This window comes from Trachypithecus francoisi, unplaced genomic scaffold (assembly GCF_009764315.1).
Source record: "Trachypithecus francoisi isolate TF-2019V2 unplaced genomic scaffold, Tfra_2.0 Lachesis_group18, whole genome shotgun sequence".
NCBI classification, from domain to species: Eukaryota; Metazoa; Chordata; class Mammalia; order Primates; family Cercopithecidae; genus Trachypithecus; species Trachypithecus francoisi.
The window spans coordinates 21,339,717-21,355,052 of record NW_022681463.1 but is presented as its reverse complement, the minus strand read 5'-3'; the positions used below and the strand labels follow the sequence as shown (position 1 = coordinate 21,355,052).

The 15,336-nt window shown below is 37.0% G+C and overlaps 1 protein-coding gene and 1 pseudogene across 1 annotated transcript in view; one reads left to right on the top strand and one right to left on the bottom strand.

The window, feature by feature from the left end:
- The window catches only part of GPC6 (glypican 6), a 1,232,941-nt gene that overhangs the window by 800,187 nt on the left and 417,418 nt on the right, over nucleotides 1-15,336 (top strand). The gene's annotated exons all lie outside the window — the stretch shown is intronic.
- LOC117063615 lies at nucleotides 1,735-2,987 on the bottom strand (annotated as a pseudogene).

Sequence of the window (15,336 nt, the reverse complement as noted above, 5' to 3'; positions counted from 1 at the left end):
GTCTGAAGGCACAGCTAACTACGCCACATGCTCCTTTTCCAGTGTCATGGTCAATAACAAGTCTCAGGTAGGAGCGTGGCGTGTGCTTTCTCCAATGTTGACAACTCCAGTCAATAAAGTATAATTGTAACCTGCCAAGAAGGTAATGTGTCAAAGGTGTAGTTCAGCAGAAACTTGGATGCTGAACTGTTTGTGTAAAAATTGAGCACATAGTCTAATTATAAGTTTAAGAACTTAAAAAAGTTTGAACATTGTAAATCAGCCCTGTGAATGATGCACGCTGCTGGAACATGACAGCTGCATCAATAGAGCTCAGTCAGAATAGAGGAAGAAGTGTCAAAATCACAAGAGGAGCACTACTCTTAGCAAATAATTAAAGGGAGGATTGAGAGAGATGGGCTGTGTGTCTTTGAGTGGGATAAGCAAAAAGGTTAAAATATCATTTTTATGTATCTCCTTAAAAGACACACAATTGAAAAACAAGACCTTTTTTGTTAAGTCAATAATTAGGAGTTTGATTACCTTATGCTTGTTAGGCATTTTGATCTACCATCATACAGCCTACTATTTAAACTTTCTTGACACTCAAGAAAAGATTCTATGATATTACAAACAGAATGGAGGTAATATACACAGTCCACTTTACTGTTGATTGGATAAGTAGAGTGTGGAGTAAAAGTTCAATCAGTTCTAATGACCGTAGACATTTTGGTACTTATAATTGCCCCTCAATGTGACTCCAAATTCAGAGACTTCAAGAGGCTCACTGCATGCCTTTCTCTGGCAGTCTCACTTTTGAAATTGAAAAGAAGGTTAAATCTGCATATCTGAGCTCTGCCCTGCTCTGAGAACCAATTGATTTCCCTTGGTAGATGTGTCATTCAAAAACTATATTTTACTGCTAATAGTACATAATCAAAGATACAGAGAAATTAATGAACTATTTTCTTAGTAGAATAAAATAAAGTATTGCTTAGGATCACCTTCATACACGTAACTTAGCATTTCATTGGCAAAATTGCATTACTCATTCCAGTACTTCCATAGAGTAATCTCGATTTTCCTCAGCATCGTTTTGTTGTTAGATTGAACCCTGGTCTATTGTGAATGCTGCTTTGGAGAGAAAAATTTTATCTATACCACAAATTAATTTGACATGTATTCATGTAGAGAAAGCAAAAAGTAAGTTGTTTGCACATTTTTCTTTTATTTGCATCTTGATCCATTTCAGGAAATTAAAGAGATAATCACATGGTATACTAGATAGACAGTATCAAGGACCAACTTACTGGATGATACTTAACAATGTCTGAATGCTGTGATGTGACCCAGCCAGGCACCACTCCAGTACAAGCCCTCCATCCCATCTTGGTTTTTTTTGTTTGTTTGTTTGCATTTGTAACAACTTAATAATTTATATGTCCCATTATGATTTTAGTGGAATGTTTTAAAGCCAAGGCATAATTCACTGCAAAGATAAACTTGAAAAAGCAAACAAACTTTCGAATAGTATGTTATGACCTAGACAAAACTGATTATCAACTAGTAATACTCATAATTAGCACATGCAACACAATGAGAAATCAAGGCCTGTGCTATGTACTCTTAAGCATTGTCAGACATGAGATATCCTTAAATGTTCTATCAGTTGCATTCCTTTCTGCACATACACTATTTTAAACAAGAAAACAATTGTCTTTCCTCCAGATTCTCATGTTTACCAGTGCAAAACGGTGCAATCTCAGTAAAAATGGTTTATTACGATGTTATTTTAGAAAGGCTTAGTCCTCAGACTGTCAAAAATGTACTTAAAAAATGTCCAAATCATGAGAATGATCAACTTCAGTGGCTTCCTCTGAATCCAGCTTGGCTTCTCCATGTCCTTCCTGTGACTCATCAAGAGAGGCCAAGGCCTCATTTGTGTCACTTGCAAAAGTTTCTCGTGATGTGTCATCATCTTCTTGAAAATTTAGACTTTTAATAGCTTGTTTCATCTTTTTTCCCAACACTTGTGTTCTCCTCTTCCTAGCAGCTTTTTAATTTTCATATTCCTTTTGGTTTTCAATGTAGAAAATGTCCTTAATTTGTTCCTCGCTGATACTAGGAATATTTTTCAAGAGATTCAGAAAAACTCCCCCTGGTGTTCTTCTTCGACTACCATTCATTGTAAAGACACCACCATTTTGTTCAACTTCAGCAGTTTCCATCAGAAGTTCAGTTGCCTTTTTGTTCCCAGTAATCCTCACTACTCGAGCTATCAGGTCTTTCTTTGGTTCCTGTAACCTGAATGAAATTTCATCAGCCACTTTCTCTTGAGAATCTTCCTCTGTGATCTCATATCGACCTTTATAGTTCATTTCTGGTCTGTTCCCCAGCCTGTCTTTGACAGTTCGTTTCCTTTTGAGATGACCTTGCCCGTTTTCCTCTTCCTTTGATCCCATTTTTTTGCCACCATGCATATATTCATCTAGTTCCTTGTCTAGATCTTTTGTATGTTCTTGAGATTCCTTCCTAAGTTTCTTAGCAAGCAAATAATCATAGATCTCGGATCGTCTGCTTCTGTCAATAGTGCCCTCCATTCCCAAGATACCAAGTTCAGTGGCCACTGCATCTTGATTCTGTTCCTGCAGCACAGCACCCCGTATGTTGTTAATCTTCTTTCCTCCAGCAACAGGTGGTTTCTGACTGCTCTGTGGGCAAACGCAAAAGGCTCTGGTTTGGGAGGAGGGTTAAAACATTTCTGTCGTTTGCGTTTCCAAAGACAGCTATCATCATCTGAATCAGAAAAACTCTCTTCACTTGAATCCACACTTTCAACAGCTCGATCATGTGATACATGGAGTTGCCGTGTTCTGGAAGGCCCTCATAGCACTGTCGCCACCTAGCACTTTCGGCAATTGCAGCGGCCTGTCGCTGGGTGCGACCCTCATGTCGGAATCCGAGTTGGAAGGCTGCCCATCTTCCATGTCGCCCACCTTCAACGCCATCTTCCCGCGGTGCCCCTCCATCCCATTTTCATGTCTGAAAATTCAAGGGCTGGGTTGGCAAATTGACAAACAGCACTTGGAGCATATTGGAGAATGTAGATGTTTTAATTAGACTTAATTAATTCTTCTAATGTTAAAGAACAGAAACCTTATAATGAAATGACTGGTTTTTAATGCTTTTTTCAAAATTATTTACTGTTTCCTTTTACCAGATTTATCAATAAAGAAAACCCAATGTCAAGTTTTCAATGAAAATTCTGTATGTACAGTTTGACTTCTTACTATGTCACAATGTAAAATCAGACTTAAGATTTGTTACAATGCATGATGACCTGTAGCTCTTTAAATCTGAATAGACTGCCAGACACAGTGGCTCATACCTGTAATCCCAGCATTTTGCGAGGCCGAGGCAGGAAGATCGCTCGAAGTCAGGAGTTTGAGACCATCCTGGCCAACATGGTGAAACACCCTCTCCACTAAAAATACAAGAATTAGCTGGGCGTGGTGGTGGGTACCTGAAATCCCAGCTACTTGGGAGGCTGAGGCAGGAAAATCGCTTAAACCCCAGGGGGAGGGGGAGGTTGCAGTGAGCCAAGATTGCACCACTGCACTGCAGCCTGGGCGACAGAGAGAGACTCCATCCCCCCCCCCCAAAAAACCTGAGTAGACATCAGGCCCACATGGACTAATAACTCCTTGAGTCTAATTAGAAAGACAGAATAAATTGGGATTTAAGGAGGTATGGGAAATGACATTGGAGTTTCAACAACATGAAACTGATTTTTCTTAAGATTAATCTATATACATAATATATTCTTCCCCTCAGTTTTAGAAAGCTAATTTGTAGAACTACATCCCAGTTTGTTTGGATTTTATTATGTCGATTGATATCATAGTTTTCCAGGCCTCCATTGATAATCCCTGTAGAGAGTTCTGCAATAATCTGCATAAAAAAGTAGCCTATTTGAAATCCAGATATTTCTTGAATTCTAGACTCGTCGTCCAGGCTAAGTACTTATTCAAGTCTTTCAGCCTCTCTTCTTTAAAAGGTATAACACAGGATCCCTATATGCTGGCTCTTTCCAAGTTTGGAAACTTGCATGTAGTGACATTGTATGAAGAAAAAACGTATCAGGAGACATGAGCTGTTTCTTTAGTTGCACAACTACTGATCAGTCACATGACATCAACAAGCCGCTTTAGTTGCTAGGGCTCAGTTTTCTCATGCCTTGATTCTGTACTTTTTGCAGTGAGACTGTATTCTAAAGTGTTGCCCAAAATATGCAGCTACAAAAATGAGCCCTAGAATATTAAACATGTTTATTATTTTATTCCCATCCCGTTTCATCTGGCTTATCTCCTGCCTCTTCTGATGCCATTTTCTCAAGGAAAACTGCATATTTTCTCAAGATATATCATTTTCTGAGGGCATGATTTATTTCTGATAAGTGTCTAAATTAGATCAGTTATTTTTTCAATAATCTTTAATACTCTGTGCTTTAAAAAAAGACTTATTATGCTGAGTACTTTGATTTAGAAATGCAAAGGATATTGAAACTCTTTCTTTCCTAAGGGTAAAAATGATATTAACCACCCACTTGTTTATGGGCTCTAGTTAATAGCTACAGTAAATGAACATGACAGATAGGAACAAATTTCAGTGTTTTAACATTTTTATATAGGCAAAGTTGGCATGTTAAGCCAGAATCCCCATTAAACTATTCCATGTCACACACATACTCCTCAAAAACAAAAATGTGTGTTTATTTGAGTATATTCAAATGATGCTTTTCCATGGAAGGGCCATGTATGCAAAGTGACCCCCAAATCCTGAAGGAGCTAAGGAACCAAAGAAGGAGGCAGACAGATTCAGTTTGTCGATATTGGGTGATGTATTGAGGGAACTTAAAGACAGAACCGTGCCCTTGGATAGCAGTAAGACAGGCAGATCCCCACACTGCTACTCCTCAGACCCAAGGCTTAGACAGCTCCAGGAAAGCAGATGTGCTCTTCAGCAAGACAATTAAAGGCAACCTTCCAGAACAGGCAAGAATGTGGTGTGTGTCATAGCCTGTACTTTGTATGACATCATCAAGGTTGCTTTGGTCTTACGTCAGTTGAAGTAAACGTTAATAAAGTAAAAACCAGGAGGCAGTCATGAGGCTAATCAGAAGTCAACATGGCAGATTAGCATTCAAAGCGGAGTCACTTTTGCCTTCACTGGTGCTGACATTGAAATGGGTCAAACCACCGAGTTTTATTCTAGGCACCACCAGTTACAAGTTGCTTGACTTTGGACAAGGTATTTGGCCCTTCTCATTTCCATTTCCAGAGATGAAATGGATCTCAAGGGGCATTTTAAGGAGTAGTTTCAAGTTTTAAAGGAGATTAAATTTATTAAAGTTTTTCAAGAACTGCAAAGTACTGTATAAAGAACTATTACTGTTTGTGTTTATGTCAGTAATTGGACTTATTTATTCTTTATGTTGGCATGAGAAATTTTCCTTCTCTTGTTTTCCATTTTCTGGGAAAAAAATAAAAATAAACAAAACACCTTCCTTGAATCTTAGTTCCCTCCTTAGTCTGTGTGCTATTTCTCTGCATAACTTGCAAACTAATTTTTAAAGCAATAGACTTCAAATATTAATTTAAAATTCTCCAAAATGATCTCCTAAATCTTAGATCCAGTCACCTTCCTTCAAATTCCTGAAATCCATCTCATGTCATCTGACACGAGCAGTTATAACACTCTTGAAGTTCCTCCCCTGACTTTCATTAATCTGAAACTAAGTACTCAGATCACTCATTCATTCATTCAAACACTCATCCATCCAGTGATTCAACACATATTTATTTATCCTTTACTGTGGTTAGGCACTGTTGGGAAGCACGAGAAATAAAGCAGTGAACAGTGAACACAGCAGGAGAAATCCCTGCCCTCATGGAGCTTATAGTCCGTGTGGAAGACAGACAGTAAACACATAGATATTGATAGATATTGCGTGACTAGTGTTCTTGCATTTTGCCCATGAGTGACACACTGTTGCTGCTGCTGGCCATGGACAACATCTGGATGCTAATACCGAGAGAAGAGCCCTCGGGAATGCATTAAGTCTCACTGTCCCCTCTTCTTTCCTACTGCCCTAAAGTGAACATTATGTGTTGTTTGGTCTTTGTCATCCTTTGGCCCCTTTAAGTCTTTTTAGCAGTTTATTTTTTTAATTAAAAACAATTTCCATGGCTAGATTAAACCATTATGACCTATCAGTATGCTTATGTCCTCTGTTTGAGAAACTGGACTTCTAGTCCATTGTGAGTACTAGCTCTTTACACTGTGGTTTCATTCATGGTAAATGTTGCCAATAACTTATGTATAAGTTGTCTATTTTTTATTGTTTACAGGGACATTTCTTTTTTCTATATGTGAATCTAACATACATTTTTAAGGAAAAAATTCAGATAATATACGCATAAAAATCACTTAAAAAATGAAAGAAAATTTATTGATAATACCATCCCCCCAAACAAAGCATCTATTTTTATTTTTCTGGACTCACTTTATGTATTTGTCAATATTCATTCCAAAATATCATAAACATTTTTTCTAGTCCTGAGAAATTATAACAGCATTCAATTTCTTGCTCCTCTGTTCTGCCTTCCACATTTTAACAGGAATTTTCTTCTCAAACGCAGCACATTTTCACATCTCTCACACATACTCACATGGTCACAATCATCCTGAAGCCTTCAATGACTCTGAACTTTGTAGTTGCACAGAAAACATTGAGAATCTGTCTCTTCAAGAAGTAACCAAAATTAGAATTAGAGGCAGAGATCCAGTACAATCATCTCCATATTTTTTGTTTATGTCCTCCCTAAAATAAATTTGAAACTGTATACACTCCTCAACATTTGTACGTTGTTATCTAAAATTTTTATCATAAGTTTAAATAGATGCCAGTAATCCCAGCACTTTGGGAGGCTGAGGTGGGTGGATCACTTGAGGTTGGGAGTTTGACACCAACCTAGCCAAAATGACTGGTGAAACCCTGTCTCTATTAAAAATACAAAAATTAGCCGGGTGTGGTGGTGCACACCTGTAGTGCCAGGTACTCGGAAGGCTGAGGCGGGAGAATCGCTTGAACCCAGGAAGCAGAGGTTGCAGTGAGCCGAGATCATGCCGCTGAACTCCAGCCTGGGTGACAGAGCGAGACTAGGTCTCTAAATAAATGAATAAATAAATAGTTGCAAAGGATGCATTTGGTGCCACATTGTAAATATTGACAGTTAAAACAACATTACATTGCTCTTATAAACACTTCCAATGAACTAAATTTCTCTTCAATTTGCAATCCATTATTATCCATTTAAAAAGACATAAGCAAGTTTTTCTTTAACGGTTGTTTTCCTTTTTCCTGAACTTGTATTTCCATTATAGTTCCCCTACAGAAATTTATGCTAATATAATACAAATTTATGCTTTGAAAAATTTAATAACCACTCTATCATTTCTGCAAACAAACACATGTGTATAATTAAATTAATTTTCTGTTTAATTTCCATGATTGTAAGGCTCCAAGTGCTAAGATATTCCTTCAGATTGAGTTATCATTACAATTATTATTGATATTAAATGGATCAAAACTATGAAACTAAATTTTTTGATAATTAAAACTTAAGAGTAAAGTTTTGTTACAAATTCTTTCCTTAATGAAAGCGTAGGATTTTCCCCCTAATAGGTGAATAAATCTTTGGGTGAATATTACTTATGGACAGAGTCCTAGTCCTTTTTGTGTGTATACGGTATGTATTGAAACACATTATTCAAATAAATGGTTTGCTTGGAATAAATGGAATATCGTTATAGGAAAGTCACTCAATTCATTGAACATCTTCCAAACTGTAAGTCAAAAATAATATAGTAGCAGACCTGCTTGCAAAGGATCTTGGATATTAGAATAATTTGTTTCTCTCCATGCATAATCATGTGTTTGAATTGTTCCTAGCATCCCACTCCCATTTCTGGTCCTTAGCTACTTAAATGCTGGCATTATGCACCATGTGACATTTAGGATAGGTGAGAATAATGTCCTTTTTGTGACTTGTAAGAAGTTGGCCGTGAAATAGATGACCTTGACAGTGGACTCAGTCTTAGATCAATTTTAGGAAATAATTCACCTAAGATGAAGAAATTACCTCTGTACATGTCCCCCTAAGAAAAGCCTCCCGTGTCCTCCTTAAGGCCATGGCCCTAGATAATAGGAGAACAGAACTATATGTCTATATTTAAAAACTGGATAGTGGCCTGAGGTCTACCACCTGTGGGCAGAGAGTGGAAATGGGACTCAGGAAGGCTCTCCAGAGAGTCATGTATGTTTAATGAAGTTTGATATAGAAGAAAGTACCGTTTCTCCAGTACAGGTCTGCATGATCTTGCTGCTGAGGCTCAGCACATATTACTCAACTATTCATGACCAAAAGCATAGGAATTCAGTTGGCATTGCTGTTGGAGTTGTTATTACATATTCTGACCGGAAATTTCAGAAAAAGTAAAGCTCTATAGATTATAGTCTCCTCGATTCATTTTCCCCGTAGCACAGTAAACAGACAGCGTTTGAATCATTTAAAATACCTTCAAAGCCTGCAAAACCAAATCCAAATTGAATATGAAATAATCTATGCTTATTATGAGAGAAAATGTATTTTCTGTTAGTCAAGTACATTATGCTAACATGGCTCTCCTGATGAAGTCTGGGGAAAAAAAATATTGAAAAAGTAAATGCCAATGAAAATTATAAACTCCTCGTAAAACTTCCTCCAAAAAGGACTTGAAAATATTAATTTAATTGTTCTTCCTAAATGTGATAAGTATATTTAATATTCCTTTACTTTAGACAGACATTAACAACAGAAGGCCAAGGGTAATGAAAATGCTGACTAAAAGACTGTAAAATCCCATTTTTACTGTATTGAAGCTTTTCTGTATTAACAAAGTGGTATTTCTGTAGAAGGTGAATTAACTCTTTCAACTTGCAGGCGTTTAATTTAGTATCCTGAAAGACACACTTTATAATATGCAAAATGTTTAATTACCAAAGGACTCTACTTATGTGGGTGAGGGGATAATTTCTTTGGTGTTAGCACTTTTATGGCAATATGCAATGAACTCGTTGATTTTGTTACTAGATTTCTATAACATCTGAACTATTTAACATTAGTGTCTGTGCACAGCAAAGTTCTTGGGAATATCCATAAATTATATTTTTTAGTAATTATACTAATTACTTCCTACATAAGGCAATGTAGGGAGTATCCTGAGAACTCAGTAAAATTATGCTTAATATTTTTATTTAAGCTTTGACCTAAAACTTAATCAGTGGCTTTATATAATTCTTTTTAGATGCAGAAATCAATGGTGGATGATGTTCCTAGAATTTTCACTGTGAATTGAAATAAGTCTACTAGGATTTTTCATAGGAAAATGGGATCATGGATGATATATCCTTAACATGGTCTCATTGGCTACAGTAGAAATGGACAAGAGCATCATATCTGAAACACCTACAAAGGATATTAAAGTTTTCTAAAATGTTTTTGTGCCAAATAAGTCATCAATAACATAAAATCACATCTATTGAGATGCTATCATGATATGCCAAAAAGCATTCTCATTTAACTTCAGAATTTTTTCCTTTTCACTAAAGGAGAAAAGCATCAGTGCCATGGAATTCAGGGGGGTTTTTTCAGGGAAAACATTTTAGCGAAGTTGGAAGGGATGTCAGGAAAAATGTAGTCACTTTTTATATTTCATCATTCTTTTAAGTAATTACTGTAAGTAACACTGCTTTCCTCCATATCAAATGTTTTATGATTTACAAATGAGACTGGTGTCAAACCCCTTCCAAAACTAAAGATTTATTCAAGCAACCATGCATTATTTGGGGGAACTATATTTTATGTTGCCTTGACACAAGAAAATTAGGAACATTATTTTTGTATCAGCCTGCTGCAAACTGCCCCCATGATTTATTTTAGGAAAATGTGCTTTTGTTGGTATATTCTCTCCTCTCTCACCCATCCCCAGAACTCTTGGAATACTGAAAATACTGAAAGGCACCACATGCCCAGTAATCCTACGTAAACTTTTATTATGCTGTTCTTGGAATATGTTTACCTAATATAAAAATAAAGACACGTTAAATCAGTCAAGAGTCCAAGGATACTGAATTCCTCCATGCTCCCAATATTCCACTTTGAGTTTCTTTCCCTGTTCTCCTGGCATTTGCAGCAGTGGGAATTCCCTATGGTGTGCTTCCCACTAGCCTGTTATTCATGAAATCAGTTCTGCACTAGCTGTGTTTTACAGCCATTCATTCAAACAAATTCTTACCTGTTATTCTTCTGCTGTAAATCTTGCTCCCTGGTAACTTTGAAATCCACCATTCATTTTCATTATAGCACCTCAAGTAGTGCCAGCACATGATGATAAACATTAAATATTTTTTGAATGAACTTGAAATAAATTCAGTCATAGCCATCTATTCCATTAAAACTGGAAAAGAGGGAATAAAAGCATTTTTTTCTTGATGCAGTGCTGTCTCTTTTTCCCCTCTCAAAGACCACCATCTTACTTGTCTTTGTCCTTTAATTTTATTATTTTTTAAGGGTAGAGACATCGCTGGCCTCTCTAGAAGGATCTCTACCCAATCAGATTCTTCATGCCCATGGAAGTTTCCAAGTAATGTTCCCTTCTTTGCTAATGACAGTCCATGGCTTAGTTAACAGTCAACTGATTAGAGCATCACCAAGCTAGTGTATAATCTCCCCTCAACTGATATTTCTCTTATTTTTTTTTTCTTCTTTTTGAGGCTTTTCAGAAAAGGTCCATGCTAGTACTTTGCAGAGTGAAGGTGAGAATGGGCATTATTCATGGAATCCTGCTGTTGCTTTGAGCCGGGGAAGACTTTCTCATAGGGCTCATCAGGAATTAGAATCACTGATGTGAATCCATATGTGTGCTAACAACTAGGTGGTCCATAAACTAGATAGCATTAATGTAACTGACAGGAAGCCATCATTGTGCATAGAGTGGCGATTGATTAATCGATCGATCAATCAATAAACAATACTAGCACAAATTTGATATTTATGTTTTGTACATCCAGAATTACCAAAACACCACAATATGTTGTGTCTGTCCATGATCCTATGTGTATAGGGCATATTTTAACATTATTCACCTCTTACCATATGCCAGCTACTTATACTAGGTGTTTAAAGCTGTACATGTTCCTGAGAGAGTGATTTATTAGGTTTTATATTCTTGAAAATGGCACATCCCCTTACTTTAAAGGCAGATTGTGTGTATTTCAAAGCAGATCCATTATAAGTATGTAAATATTCGTGTACACAGGCTAGAAATTCATAGCTTTTACCAAAGTGGATTCTCACTTCAGTGACTCATATTTAAACTCACTGCTAAAATGTTTCTTCTAAATGAAGTAATATTTAAGCTATAATTTCTAGCTGAGGAAGACAACTATTTCCTGATGAGACACTTAGGGATCTTGTTTTACATTCTGCGTGCACATACTGAAAATTCACATTTGAGTAAAGTTCGGAGTGTCAAGCACACTGCCCAAATAAAAGGCAAATCCTCATAATGGCACAGCAAGGTAAAATTTAAATAATGTGTTCAACTGGGTAAACACATTAGAAAGCTGTCTGAAATCTGTATTTAACTAGTAGAAAGAGCTATTTTATTCTAATGAATGAAAAATATACATTCTTGTGTGTGCATTTGTGTGTGTGTATATATATATATATATATGCCTGTGTATACTTTAAATGCTAAATTTGGAAATATTCGTCTTTCAAATGATTGATAACATACATTTACTAACTTCTATGGCAGTTTTATTTACATGTTTTTGTTTTTTGCTTTTTTTTTTTCGGAGATGGAGTTTTGCTCTTGTTGCCCAGGCTGGAGTGCTATGGCACCATCTCAGCTCACCACAACCTCCACCTCCCGGGTTGAGGCGATCATCCTGCCTCAGCCTCCCGAGTAGCTGAGATTACAGGCATGTGCCACCACGCCTGGCTAATTTTGTATTTGTAGTGGAGACGGGGTTTCTCCATATTGGTCAGGCTGGTCTCGAATGCCTGACCTCAGGTGATCTGCCCAGCTTGGCCTCCCAAAGTGCTGGGATTACAGGCATGAGCCACTGCACCTGGCCTTATGTTTTCAGGAATGAAATTAAATGTAGAAACTGAGTCTACGTGACACCGAATTTGTAAGATATGCTGACAAGTACTAACATAGGACTGGCAGGAACAGACACAGACCTTAAATAACCTTATTTCCTATGTCCTGCTTTTGTTGTGTAAGTGTTCCACAGCATTGATGTTACTTAAACTTGGCTTTGGAAATTCTGCAGTTATAGTTATTAGATATGCAAATTATGTCTATTCCTTTTATCCCAGACTCAGAAAGTTCTGTCATTTTATGGCTTGCAAATGCTTCCTAAGCCTCGTGCTTTTCCGGGGAGGTTCCTAGTTAATAAGTAAATTAAATTTTTAAAAATAGGCTGAATATTTTATCACAGTGGCATTATAAACATTTGTCATCCATGTAGGGAACATTTTTCCTTCAGGCTCTGATTTGCAATTCGTGATTATTTCCTGTCTTATCCTTGTTCTCTCTCAATGGTACAAGATGGAGAAAAGATAGTTTTAGAGTATACACATTTTAATCAATATTCAAATGGAATTAGAAGGCCCCAAGGTTTTCTGTGTGTGTGCATGGAAATTCATCTTCACCAATCACCATTAGCAACAGTTGAAATAATAGGTGACTTCTCAAGAGAGAAGGTATGAAAATATCATTCAGGTCATGCACGTTGAGCTAATTTTGGCATCATGTAATTCAGGGTTGATATTATTTAGATAGTTTCTTTTTTGGTATAACTACATGGGTAAATACAGCCTCTAGTTAGTGTTAAAGAATTGTGTCTTTAGCTCTGAAATCCCTTCACACTCAAATATGGCAGTAGGAATTCATTTGCTGGAGGAACTGTTCTTTCTCTTTTTAAACAGCTTTATCAGGATACATTTTATGTAACATAAAAGTTCACCCGCCGGGCGCGGTGGCTCAAGCCTGTAATCCCAGCACTTTGGGAGGCCGAGACGGGCGGATCACGGGGTCAGGAGATCGAAACCATCCTGGCTAACAGGGTGAAACCCCGACTCTATTAAAAAATACAAAAAAGTAGCCCGGGGACTCGGCAGGCGCCTGTAGTCCCAGCTACTCGGAAGGCTGAGGCAGGAGAATGGCGCGAACCCGGGAGGCGGAGCTTGCAGTGAGCTGAGATCCGGCCACAGCACTCCAGCCTGGGCGGCAGAGCGAGACTCCGTCTCAAAAAAAAAAAAAGAAAAAAAGGTTCACCCATTTGTAGAGGCCAAGTTTTTAGTATATTTACAGTGTTAGCAAGCACCACTGTTCCTATAATCTAATTATGGAACATTTTTGTCACACAAAAAGAAAACTTAGGCCCATCAGCAGTCATTCTCCAGCCCCCACACCTGCTTCCATCACTCCCTTGCCCTGTGCGCTGACAACCGCTAACCTACTTTCTGTCTCTATGGATTTGCCTATTCTGGACATTTTATATAAATGGAATCATACAATATGTGGTCTGTGAGTGGCTTCTGTCATTTAGCATAATGTTTTCAAAGTTCATCCATGATGCAGTATGTATCAGAATTTTATTCCTTTTAATTGGTGAATAATATTTTGCTATATAGATATACCACATTCTGTTTAATCATTCATCAGTTGGGGAATTTTTGGATTATTTCCAGTTTGGAGGTACTATGAAGGATGCTATAAACATTTGTGTAAAACGTTTTGGGTGGTGTATATTTTCATTTCTCTTGAATATGTAACTAAAAGTAGAATTGCTGGATCACATGGTAGTTTTATGTTTAATCTTTTGAGGAACTACCAAACTGTTTTTCCAATGTGGCTGTACTGTTATACATCCCCATTAGCAATATATAAATGTTTCAGTGTCTTCACATGTACACCCACACTGGTTATTATCTGTTTTATTATTGTCATCTTAATGGTACGAAGCAGTATCATATTTTGATTTGCATTTCTCTAATAATTAATGATGTTAAGCATATTTTGTTGAGTCTGTTAGCCGTTTGCATTTCTTCTTAGGAAAAGTGTCTACTCAAATCTTTTGCCTGTTCTTTAATAGGGTTGTTTGTCTTTTTGTTGTGGGGTTGTGTAGATGCTGGATACTAGACTCTTATCAGATGTATGATTTACAAATATTTTCTCCTATCTGTTGGTTATCATTTTACTTTCCTGACAGTGTCTTTTGATACACAAAAGTTTTCATTTTTATGCGTTTTTATGAAGTCCTATTTATTTTTTCTTTGGGTGTCATACTAAGAATTCATTCTTAAATCCGAGATCATCAAGATTTACCCCATATGTTTCTTTCATTTGCTCTTACATTTAGGTCATAGATTCATTTAGAGTTAGTTTTTGTAGATGGTATGAGGTAGGGTAGGATCTAACTGCAGTTTTTTGCATGCAGGTATCCAGTTGACCCAATATGAGTTGGTGAGGATATTATCCTTTCCTCATTGAATGGTCTTTGCACGCTTGTTGAAAATCAATTGGCCATAAATGTGTGGGTTCATTTCTGGTGTCTCAGTTCTATTTCACTGATCTGTATGTCTATTCTTGCACCAGTACCACTGTGTCATTGTTGCTGTTTTACAAAAAATGCATAATGCTCTTACATTTTTTTGACAGTACATTATTGTTAACTGTCTGCACATTGTCATGCAGCACTTCTCTAGAATATTTCCATCTTGCATGACTGAAACTCTATATCCATTGAATAGCAACTCCCATTTTCTTCTCCCTCTGTCCCGTTAACCATCATTCTGCTCTCTGCTTCCATATGTTTGTCTACTCTAGATACCTCATATAAGTAGAATCATGCAGTATCTGTCTTTTTGTGACTGGCTTATTTTACGTAGCATAATGCCCTCAAGGTTCATTCGTGATGTAGCATATGATAGAATTTCTTTTTTAAAGCCAAATAATATTCCATTTATTATAAACCATATTTTTTCTCATTCATTCTTTGATGGACATTTAAGTTGTTTGTACCTCTTAGCTATTGTGAATAATGTTTCAGTGAATGAGAATCTAATGCCTCCACTGACCTGACAGGAGATGGAGCTCACACAGTAACAATTGAAGCATTGTTTTCCATGTTCTCTCTTTGAGAGCCTGTTTTCAATTTTTGGGGATAAATATCCAGAA